Source organism: Castor canadensis, chromosome 11, assembly GCF_047511655.1.
Source record: "Castor canadensis chromosome 11, mCasCan1.hap1v2, whole genome shotgun sequence".
In the NCBI taxonomy this organism is placed as follows: Eukaryota; Metazoa; Chordata; class Mammalia; order Rodentia; family Castoridae; genus Castor; species Castor canadensis.
The window spans coordinates 27486518-27499027 of NC_133396.1; the positions used below are offsets into that span (position 1 = coordinate 27486518).

Here is a 12510-nt window from a genome sequence, read left to right on the forward strand (position 1 = left end):
TGTTTGGAAGCCTTCCATTAACTGGAAATGTTTCTCTTGGTGTTAAGGGTCGCCTAAGCTGCAAACAAGCCAAGGCTGTTTGTAATCTACAGCCTGTGACTGCAGCTGAGAGCTGTAGAAGCGACTACTGTGAACTAATACTCTAGTAGCACATGTGTGAATGTTTATATGCCTCCCTCATGTTCACATACCAGACACCAAATAAAATGTAACTTGTGTTGCTGGGTAACTTGGTTCTTGCACCTTTGCTTGCCATCGTTTGTTTGAGTATCTTGGAAGTATACCATTATTTAAGAAAACTTCAGCTCTTTTTGTTTTGAATTGTTTCTAATTCAAGCCTGTATATATGTTGTTGGCTCATTAAATTGGCACCAGTGACTAAACTCATATCACATTATCTGTGGCGCACACCTTATCACACCAGGCAAGGATTTTTTTTTCTTTTTTGCTATTTTTTTTTCCGTTTAATTTTTATCTCCCTTCTGCCCCCCTCCCCTACCCTCTTGCCCCTCAGACAGTCAAGGACTGAACACATTTGCTGTTCATGTTATGTAGTGCCTGAAAGCAGTAACAGGCCAACTTGTAATACACATGTGTTATGACAATGTAACAGATGCCAAATCCATGACAATTTCTGGTGCTCCTTACTGAAAAAACAAACAAACAAGAAACCCAAACAAATTATGGATGTTTAGTAACAATTTCAAAATTAACACTTTCTACTACTTCTTATCAATTAAACATATTTATAAGCTTAAGGGAATCCTGAGGCTACTGGGACAAACCACATCTATTTTTAATTACTCATCCTTATTAATCAGTATTTTCTTGATAATGTGCAATGAAAACAAAAAATTAAATGCAGAGGCTACAACAAAATCCAAGTATCACCCATGAAGTTCAGTTTTAAATTTGTGCTCAACAGAAGAGCCTCATTATTCTTGTCAATTAACTTGACATGAGATCATAAATTTGTATCATCATCACAACTAATACCTAAAATCTACTGCTTATTATTAAGATCTGCATACAAACCAGCTTTCATAAACTTACATTCATTTCAGATAAGAGGCAACTAAGGTAAAGAGGGTTAACCTACCCAAAGTCTCAAAGGTGACTCCTAACAAAAGTCTGGATCTAGAGTCTATGCTATTAATCACCATGCCATACTGTTTCTCAAGAAAATACACATCTGTTTTGTACATGGCAGTCTGCTTTTTAAGGTTTCACAGGGGAGAGATAAGTTTCAAATAAAAAGCTCCTCAGTTTTTATGGAAATAGCCCAGTCTCAGATACTTTGACAGAAAAGCATCAAACTGCCACACACAAACACATACTCAATTTTACTACCATTGGGGAAGAGGAACACTGCTATGTTTTGGATGTGGTTTGTCCCTAAAATGTTTATGTGCTGCAGCATAGGTTCTCATGATGGTGGTGTTGGGAGGTAGTATGGAACCTTTAGTGAGAACTATTTGGGTGATTGGGGTAGTTGCCCTTGGAAAAGATTAAGGTATCTCATATGCAACCTCTGAAAGCTCACAAGAGCAAGCTGTTGTAAGAGACAGCCTGACACCTGAATGGCTCTCTGGTTTCTTGTTTTAGATGTGATCTTTTCCTCCCACTGCACACTCCCAACATTATGATGCCATCTGCCATTTGGTCTCCCTAAGAGCCCAAACAATTCTACTCCCCCAATCTTTGTTTAACCTCCAAAACTGTGAGCTAAATAAACCTTTTCTTTTTAAAATTACTCTGCTTCAGGTTACTTTGTTATAGTAATGAAAAATAAAATAATACACATATTAAAACCAAAATGTAACATCACTATAAATTTTTAAAACCTTTTTGCTAATACTTAATAAAGTTGAATGTTTGCCAACTGTATGGCAAAATTATTTCTCTGCTAGGAGGTACATATATGTATCCTTCCTGATACAGTGTAGATATGAAGTATGCCCTAAAGACTCAAGTATTGGAAGGTGTCCCCAGTGTAGCAATGATCAGAAATGGGGCTTTTAGGAAGTAATTTGCTCCCTTTCTCTCCCTCCCTCCAGTCAAGGCAATAGAGTTAGCCAGACATGAACTGAAACAGTGAGCCAAAATAAACCTTTTCTCCTTTAAGATGTTTTTCTTGGGTATTTCTGTCACAGTGAAGAAAAGCTTACACACACACAGGGGCATTTAAAACAGTGTTCAAGCAGGGCACCACTGGTTCACGCCTATAATCCTAGCTTCTTGGAAGGTTGAGATTGAGAGGATCACAGTTCGAGGCTAGTCCAGGCAAATAGTTTGTAAAATCCCCATCTCCAAAATGGACTGGCGGTGTGGCTCAAAAGGTAGAGTGCCAGTTTTCCAAGCATGAAGCCCTGAGTTCAAATGCCAGTCCTAGCAAAAAAGGGAGGTTCAAAGAACACTATCTAGAAGCATCCAAACCTGGAAACAATCCAACTGTCCAACAACCACAGAGTGGACAAATATTCATGTATTGGAGACTATATAACAAGAATAGATAAATTACTGCTGGACACCTCATGGACAGATATCATAAGCATGATCTTGAAAAAAATGAAACAAATAAAAAGAATACTAAAATCAAAGACATATAAAACTAAAATGTTAGAGGTCAAGACACTGGTTACCTTTGAGGAGGAATTTGTCACCTGATAAATATACAACCCATCATACCTCAGACTAAACATGATGTGTATCCATCTACATAGGTGCTTTCCCTGACTTGAATAGTCAACTCACTAGGCTTTCCAACAACAGCTATAAATTCAACATGTAGCCCAGAATTTAAATAGACTATGTGAAGCCATTACAAACAATTTGTGCTATTCTGACTTTAGAAATTAGAGGGAGGTAGCAAAAAATGTTACTAAGTTGGAGAATTATAAAAAGAAAGAAAAGCTAGGTATGGTGGCCCACACCTGTAATACCAAAACTCAGGAGGCTGAGGCAGAAGGATCATGAGTTCAAGACTAGCCTGGGTTACATAGTAAGACTGCTTTAAAAAAAAGAAGAAAACAAAAAAAGAGGAAAAAAGATATAGGTATGGAAAGATAAACCAAAACTACTCTTTCGAAGGTCACGTTGGTGACTTCTACTAAATAAGCAATAGGTATATCCTTTGATTCAATAAATACATTCTTATCCCATAGATGCTTGTGTTAACACCCAAAGACATGAAAATGGATATCCTATACAATATATAATAACCTCCAAATTGGAACTACTGCCAAATTTGTCATCAGGAAGTTGAAGTAAATTATGAAAGTCATATGGTAGAATATGATGTAGTAGCTTTCCTACTTCCTTGTTACATGACCTTCAATGAATTAATCTCTCTGGGCTTCATTTTCCTTATGTGAGTAATAACATGAGTTCATACGAGGGTTAAGTGAGTTAATATTTGTAAAGGACATACAATGGTGCATGAATGTGCACAAATGTGTTTTTCAAATAAAATAAAATATGTGCTTAAAGGTGCTTCTTAAAAACAATGCAGTATATCTATATGTAACTAATGGGGGATGGTGACTACAACTGAAAAGATTGGTGCTGTATATTGTGGAAAATAAAAAATACAAAACAACATGATGCTACTAAGATGTCTACAAAGCCAAACTGTACTGTCTCCCTAAAGCAGCATTTTCCCATAGTCTTCTTACTCAGACAAAAATCTTGCAACTATTCTTTTGTTCTTCACATACTGTATATCCAAATTGTTATGTTTTGAATATGAAATGTCTTGACAGGCTCCTGTTTTTAATGCTTGCTTCTCAGTTGGTGCCACTATTTTGGGAGTGGTGAATACTTTAGGAGGTGGGGCCTAACTGGAGGGAGTAGATCACTGGTGGCGTGAATTATGAAGGTTATACCTGGACCTTACTCTCTCACTGCTTCCTGGTTGCCATGAGGTGAGTTGCTCTGCCACACCCTCTCTGCCAGGGTGAAATGAAATCTCTGAAACCATGTGCCAAAATAGTTCTTCCCCCCTTTAAGTTGTTTATGTGAGTTACTCTATCAGGTCAAAAAACTAACACACTGATCTATCATCAAATTCCATCCATACTACTTTTAAAATAAATCTAGAATCTGACTACTTTTTCCACCTCTGTCATTTAATGCTTGGATTACTGCAATTGTCTTCTGACTAGTATCTTTATTTCAATATATTCTCAAAATAACAGCTTGGGTACAATCACATACTTACTGCTAAAAACTCTTCCTGTCTTGTTTAAAAAAGAAAAACATTCTTACAAAGGTCTACAAGACTTTTTAGGAACTGATGCATCACGTCACACTACCCTTTACTCCCAAACTCCATTGAGAGCTCTGATGTCCTGACCTCAGTGTTAAGGACCAAATTGTGATTTTATCCTACAAATCCATAGATGGTAACCCTCACTCCCAATGAGATTATATTTAGGAATAGGGCCTTGAAGGGTTTGGGGCGGTTGGGGGGGAGGACACTAATCCAACAGGACTAGTGTACTTCTAACAAGAAGAGACACAGAGAGCTCTTTCTCCCCATAGAGAACAAAGGCCATGTTGGGACACAGAGAGAAGACCACTACCTGCAGGCCAAGAAGGATTTCAGAGGGAAAACAAAAACAAAAACAAAAAACACCTCCCCCTCCCCTTAATCTGCAATGGCTTGACCTTGAACCTCCAACCTCCAGACTGTAAGAAATAAATTTCTGGTATTTAAGTCACCCAGTCTGTGAGGTATTTTGTTATGACAGGCTTAGCCTATATGCCAACTAAATATCATTAAGCAGACCTTAAAGAAGCCTTTATACAAGGTGTTTGTTAAGTGACGTGGCCAGAGAACAGGGTCTCTACCTTACAGAAACAGGTTCTGTTTGACTTTGTTCTAGCTTGCTAATCAATGTTGGTTTGCATAGCTCTATTGAAATTTACCACTTAATGAGCTTGTGAGGAAGAAGGCATAAGACTCCAATACCTCACTAGTTTTTGGAGATTTCCAATATTTATTTGAATGAACATGCCATTGTTCAGGCTGGCTTAGGCTTATCTAGAAAAATTCATTAAAGTTCCATTAATCATTTTGTTCCCATTCAGCATTTTAGATTACTATTTAAATCCTTCCATCTCCACTCACAGTTTTCTAACCCATTACACTTCCTTTCTGCTCAATTTATTTCCATGTGATATCATTTCCTTACTTTTGCCTCAAAAGTAACATGTGAAGCTGGATACACTGGTACCCACCTGTAATCCCAGCTCTCAGGAGGCGAAGGCAGGAGGACTGTGAATTTGAGACATTCTGGGCTATGTAGCAAGACCCATCTCAAAATAAACAAGCAAACAAACATTTGACAAATTATCAACCCATTCTCTACCCCCCTTTTTCAAAGACAAAATTTATATATTTACTAATCTCACATAAATGATTGATATTATTTCTTAGCAAGTATTTTTCACATAAACATTTTATTAAGTTTTATTTTTTGTGTTGCTGCAAATTGAACCTAGGGCCTTGCATGTACTAGGCAAGCACTCTACCACTGAGCTATATTCCCAGCCCCCAAGTTGCTACGCAACTCAGGGTGGTCTTGAACTCATGATCCTCCTACGTTCACCTCCTCCCATAGTGTTGGGCTTACAGTGTGCATCACCGTATTCCATGTTACTGTTGTTTTGTCAGTATGGGGTTTGAATTCAGGGCCTTGTAATTGCTTGGCAGGTGTTCTATCACTTGAGCCATGCACCCAACCCTGTTGTTTTTTAGTATGCTTTATTTCTGGAACAGTTTTGGTTCATAGCAAAAGTGAACAAAAGTAGAGAATTACTGTGCACCCATTCCTTCCCCACCAGAAACACAACCTCCCCTACTATCAATATCCCTAATTAGTGATGTGTCAATAAACCTACAGAGGCACATTGTCACCCATCATTCACAGCTGTTTTTCCTATGGGTTTTGACAAATGTATAAATGACACGTACCCACCATTACAATATCATACAAAGTATGTCCTCTGTCTTGAAAATCTTCTGTACTCTATCTATCATCCCTTCCTCCTGTATTCCCCCTGGCAATTACTGATCCTTTTACTGCCTCCAGTTTGCCTTTTCCAAAATGTCATGTAGTGAAATTATATACTGCACAGACATCATATTGGCTTCTTTCGCTCAGCAATATGCATTTGAGGTTACCCCCTGGCTTTCATGGTTTGATACATCTCTTCTTTTTAGGCTGAATTATATTCCACTGTACAGACTGCCACAGTTGTTTATCTCTGTTATTTTCATAACAGCTGAAAGTCTTGAAATTATAACATTTAAACACCATTTCTAAAGCTATATTTTAAGATATTTTAACTTAGCATTGCTGTACACAAGAAATTTGTATGCTAACAGATAATATTCATTTTTCACTGTCTTGATACAAAATAAACCATAACAGCTGGGCACCAGTTGCTCACACCTGTAATTCTAGCTACTCAGAAGGCAGAAATCAGGAGGATCACAGTTTGAAGCCAGCCCAGGCAAAATATTCCCAAATCCCTATCTTGAAAATACCCATCACAAAAAAAAAAGGCTGGCAGAGTGGCTCAAGGTGAAGGCCCTGAGTTCAAGCCCCAGTAACTCAAAATAAATCATAAGTATACTTAAATCAAGTTATCTCAGCTTTTTATATATTTTTCTTATTGCATTACTTAATAGTAGGCAAAGTGCTGAATTTTTCATCATTTTAAATAAAAGCAGAGAAATTATCTCCTGGTTAAAATGTCTACATAGACCTGGAGGTGTAGCTCAAATGGCAGAATGCCTGCCTGGCAAGCACAAGGTTCTGATTTCAAACACCAGGACTACTATTAAAAAAAAAAAAAAAAAAAAAGTCAGCTGGTACCAATGGCTCATGCCTGCAATCCTAGAGACTGTTGGGACTAAGATCAGCAGGATCAAGGTTTGAGGCCAGCCTGGGCAAATAGTTCGTGAGACTCCATATCCAAAATAACCAGACCAAAATGTACTGAAGATATGGCTCAAGTGGTACAGCACCTGCTTTGCAAGTACAAAGGTCTGAGTTCAAACCCCAGTAACACAAAAAAAAAAAAATTAATTTCCTTTTTTGTGGTACCAAGGGTTGAATCCAGGGCCTTAGATTCTAATCTACATAACTTAAATACTATCAACTTCCATCTTCCTCAGGACTCTAGTTCAAAAGTAAATTATAGCCTACTCACCTCAGTATACTTACTTGAGATCCTAAACTAATTTATTTCTCTGCCACATTAAAATGAGGTAGTTTTGTCATTGTGTATAATTATGCACAAATGTGTCACTGATAATTAATTGTACAAATTAAAACAAGGATTTAATGACATATCACCTGCTATTAGTCAACAACCAACAGCATTATTGAGATGGTTCAAACACTATGTTATCTATTTTCCCATTTATGATATATGAACTAAATTTTACTCAGGATGTCAAGGAGAAACTCAAGGAATACCTTTCCCAAATAGTTGTTCTTTAAATTCAATTCTGCAAAACTTTCAGACAAATGAGTTAAAAATTTTAAGCTGGGTACAGTAGGTCATTCCTGTAGCCCAGATACTTGGGATGCAGAGATAGAAGGATCATAGTTCAAGGCCAGCTGAGGCAAAAAAAAAAAAGTTACCCTATCTCAAAGAACAAGCTGGTGGGGTGGGGGAGTCAGAATGGAGGAAGATGGGTCAAGTGGCAGAGTGCCTGCCTACCAAGCATGAGGCCCTGAGTTAAATTCCAGTGCTGCCAAAAAATAAAAAATCAAATTATATGAGCACAAATCATAAATGTTATCTTTTTATTAAAACTTCCTCCTCCTAGCTGGGCATGGAGATGCATGCCTATAATTCCAGAACCCAGGAGGCTGAGGTAGAGAATTTCGAGTTCCAAACCTGTCTGGGATACAAAGCAAGATCCTGTATCAAAAAAATAAAACACAAATGAAACAAAAAATTTGCTCCTCTTCTCTTTCTCAAAGAATTCAGAGTAGAAAGAATATTCAGATGGCCAGGTACCAGTGGCTCATGCATGTAATCCTAGCTTCTTGGGAGGCAGCGATCAGGAGGATAGTGGTTCAAAGGCAGCCCAGGCAAATAGTTTGAGAGACTCTATCTTGAAAATAACACAAGAAATAAAACAAAAACAAAAACAAAAAAACCAACACAAAAAAGGACTGGAGGACTGGCTCAAGTGGTAGAGTGCCTGCCTAGCAAGCATGAAGCCCTGAATTCAAACCTCAGTACCATCAAAACTCAAGCAAACAAAAAACCAATATTCAGATGGTTTCTGAGTTTAAAGTCCATTCATTCCCCAGTCTCAACACTTAGGCAAAATTACCACCTACTAAAAGCTGCTAGGCTAAAAGCAAGTCAAATGTTAACCAAAGCAATTTCCTCTTTCTCTTGGACACAAAACTACACAGCATATCCTATCTGCTGGAGTTAGTTTCTGACTGAGTTATAACCAACAAAGCAGAAGTAGTGGTAATGTGCACTACCCCTAGGCCTGGCCCAACATAAACTTTCTTCACACAATCCTCCATTACCTTCCCCATTTCTCCAGCTTAATGCAGATAAGTCTGATGAACCTGGAAGCCATAAACTGGAAAATGCCTGTGTTTCGAAAGAAGCTACCCATTTATCAGAAGCATTCGCCTTTTAAACTTCACGTGAACAAAAAATAATATATTTGAGTCACTGTATAGTCATATGTTTCTCAGTGATGGGGATATATTCTCAGAAATGCCTCATTAGTCAGTTTCAACACTGTGCAAACATAGTGTGTTTATACAAACTAAGACAGCTATGATGTCACTAGGTGATAAAATCTTATGGGACTGCTATTTTATATGCAGTCCACCATTGACTAAAATTAGTACATGACTGTATATAATTTTCGTGGCTTGTTTGCTACAGCAACCAGAGTTAGCTTAACATATATATTAGCATAAAGACATAAATTAGAGTTCTCATAAAAAGCATTCTAAATAATGAAAGGTTTGTTACCCCATTATACTTTAAGAATAGTTTATGTCAGCTGGACATGATGGCACATGCCTATAATCTCAACACTCAGAAGGCTAAGGCAGGCTGAGGCGAGTTTGAGGCCAGTCTAATAAACTGTGTCTCAAAAAAAAAGTTTAATTCTTTATTTTTCAGAATGCTATTCTGGCAATTATTCTGTCCTTCCTAATACCTACAGCAAGTACCTGGACAGAAACTGTTAATTACTGTCTGCTTTTGAAGTTTTCTTCTTTTTTTTTTTTAGTTTTTGTTTCTTTGGTGGTACTGGGGTTTGAGGTTTGAATTCAGGGCCTCACGCTTACTAGGCAGGCATTCTACAACTTGAGCCATTCCTCCAAGCCTTTTTTGTGTTGGGTATTTTCGAGATAGGGTCTCACAATCTATTTGCCTGGGCTAACCTCAAACCTCTATCTTTCTGATCTCTGCCTCCCAAGTAGCAAAGATTATAGGCATGAGCCACTGGTGCCAGGCTATTTCAAGTTTTCTTTACTTGTACTATGATCTAAGTATTAGTTTTTTAGGCACATACAATACAAGTCATATAAAGACTATATAATATCATATAACTAACCATATAAAGAAATAAATTACATTATATATATATATTTGTATATATGCATATGCTAGCTGAGGTCACATAATACACCAAGATCAAATAATGCAAATTCAGAACCTCTTAGTCTGTCTGAAAATACAATCAGTACAACAAATCCCATAAACTCAAGGCCTAAATCACATGAGACAGTATTAACACTTTTGAATAGTTCCTTTTAACACAGGGAAGAGCCATCTCTTAGAGTCCTGAATGCCACTAAGGAACCAGTAAAGGGAAAACAAAAGGGAGGTGAAAGCAGGAAAGAAAAGCCCATCTGGGCAAGGATGGTACACATTTCCCAAAGCCTCAAGTATCATAGAGTTAACTGATGCCTATGTTGTTGCATTACATCTGAAATGTATTAAAAGATCATTCTTGTTTAATAGTTCCCATGTGAACTCAAACTTCAAAATGATCTCAGGAAAAAACCCTAAAAACTTATCATTTTACTCATCAAAACTAGCTACAATCTGACATTAACTGGAAATAAACAAGAGACTGTTTATCTTATCTATCCCAAAACAACAGATAACCAATCTACCATTTAACTGCTAAACTTCTGGGAAGAAAAAAAAAAATCAAATCATGGTATCTGAAAGGGAAAAAGAGGGGATGGGCAAGAAAAAAGAGTAATCAAGACTAATCCAAAATTTCCCCCTTGTAATAGCTAATGGACACACTTCAGCCTTGTTTGGAATGCTCTTTCTATCCATCTTTTCAAAGAGCAAGAGGACATGATTAAGGCAGGAAGAGCCACCTGCTCTGCCTGCTCAAAATCAGAGCTTACCTCCTTAGATTGATGGCCTTTACCAAGTTTGGACCACCTTCCATCTCTGTTGTCTTCTGCCCCATCAGACTGCTGATAGGCCTATGGGGGGAAGAAAGAGAAACAGACCTGCTAGAATGCCACATCCAACTCAAATTTGCCTTCTCAAAAGGAATCATCAGTTCTTACTGTTCATGGAAGGCAGATAATCCAACTGTTACTAGACCTCAGAAGATTAACATTGATCTTTCAGAAATTCTCCTTGAACAATTTAGCATAAAAAGTCCCAAAAGGTAAGCAAGAATCAAATGCTGACTTAAGAGCAAACAATTCTCAGACAACCACATCAAAACTGTTATAAAAACCTCTCCTCTGCCAACTAAGACCTGCACCAGGTCTCCAAACTTCAACAGATTTTCAGAGAGATATTACATGCTATTAATCAATAACACAATATGACACTATAAATATTTTAAAGCTCTCATGAATCAATGATCATATCATATCCTTAAAAGACTGGATAACATCAAAAGATCCCAGTAGTAGGGACTTCTAGCAATCTGACATAGCCACTGTCTAGAAGATGTTACCTAAGTCATCCACAACAGAAAGTTAGCTACTCTTCTACCTACTCTTCAATCTTTCTGTAGGAGAGGCCATGTTTTACCTCAGCATACATTCCTGTGTATCACCCTCAAGGCCAATAAATGCTTCCCCATAACCAATCAAGCAAACAAACTTACTTCTTCTAATTTAATCTTCTAATTACAGAGAAACAGCTTAGTATCTTCCTTATCAATCCATCCCTTTATGTTTGCATGAAAAAAATCAATTCATTCCTTTTTTTCCTGTTCACTAAGTCACCAGAAATCCTTTAAGCTTTACTTACATAATTAGCTTTCTAGGGTATTTTTAGTACTAGATATTAATTATAAACTACAACTTTAATGTCCTAATAGACAACACTAGACTACAAAAGTGGAAGTCTAAATACAATAAAACATAAAACAGAGAATACCGTGTAATCTTACCCAATGAGAAGCAATAAAACACTATCATTTACATACATTATTTTGTGCCTGATTTTCTGTTTTCCCTTATACACAGGCTCTAAAAACCAAACAGCTCTTAAATAAACACCCAGATTCTTAATACTGCATAAAACTAGACTCAAGTTAAAATGGACTGAAAGTAACCTTCCATATAATTAACTCATTTTTTTAAACTAAGACATATAAATCTGAAATTTCTAAATTGCCTTATTTTAAAAAAGCCTATGTTGCTGGGCCCTGGTGGCTCACACCTATAATCTTAGCTACTTGGGAGGCTGAAATCAGGAGGATCATCGTTTGAGGCCAGCCTGGCAAACAGTTTCAGAGACACCCATCTCTAAAATAACAAACCAAAATGGACTGAAGGTGTGGCTCAAGCAGTAGAGCACCTACTTTCCAAGTGTGAAGCCCTGAGTTCAAACCCCAGTCACACCAAAAAAAAAAAAAAAAAAAAGCATATACTTTCAAGAAAACCACAAACCATCAGTCATCTACTTTTATCATTTAAAAAACTATGTAGAAGGAATTGTCTATTGACAAGATAAAACTAAAATGGGGGAGGCTAGAGTTGTGGCTCAAGCAGTAGAATGCCTGCTTTATAAGCATAAAGTCCACCAAAAAAAAAAAAAACTGAAATGGAAAAGACTTATGATGGCATTATTCAACTTTTTCAGAATTTTTCTTTCTTGCAGTGTTGGATATGGAAGCCAGGGCTTTCACATTCTAGGCAAGCACTTTACCACTGAGCAATGACTCCAGCCGTTTCAAAATGTTAATGTTGCAAAGCACAATAAAAGGACTGATAAAGAATTTACCAGCCTGAAGGCTTAGAGTCTCTCAGATGTTAACTGTGGTATGAAACAATACCTAACTTTAAAAGGACTTATTTTATTTCTGGGTTGTGAAAATTCTGAATTTACCAATCACATCCGTAACAGACTTGAAGGTCTGTTTGGAGTCATTAATTTTTTTTTCTAGTACTGGGACTTGAACTCAGGGCCTTTACCTTGAGCGACTCCACCAGTACTTTTCGTGAAGGGTTTTTTGAG

At 37.3% G+C, this 12510-nt stretch overlaps 1 protein-coding gene across 11 annotated transcripts in view; it reads right to left on the bottom strand.

Moving 5' to 3' along the window:
* The window catches only part of Spag9 (sperm associated antigen 9), a 125700-nt gene that overhangs the window by 81522 nt on the left and 31668 nt on the right, over window positions 1–12510 (bottom strand). Inside the window, exon 1 of one of the 11 annotated variants that reach the window (XM_074046060.1) lies at window positions 10431–10497. The exons of the other annotated variants lie outside the window; for them this stretch is intronic. The gene's annotated coding sequence lies outside the window, so the exon portion shown is untranslated. Of the gene's footprint in view, window positions 1–10430; window positions 10498–12510 lie in introns of those variants that run through there. 11 annotated transcript variants of the gene reach the window in all.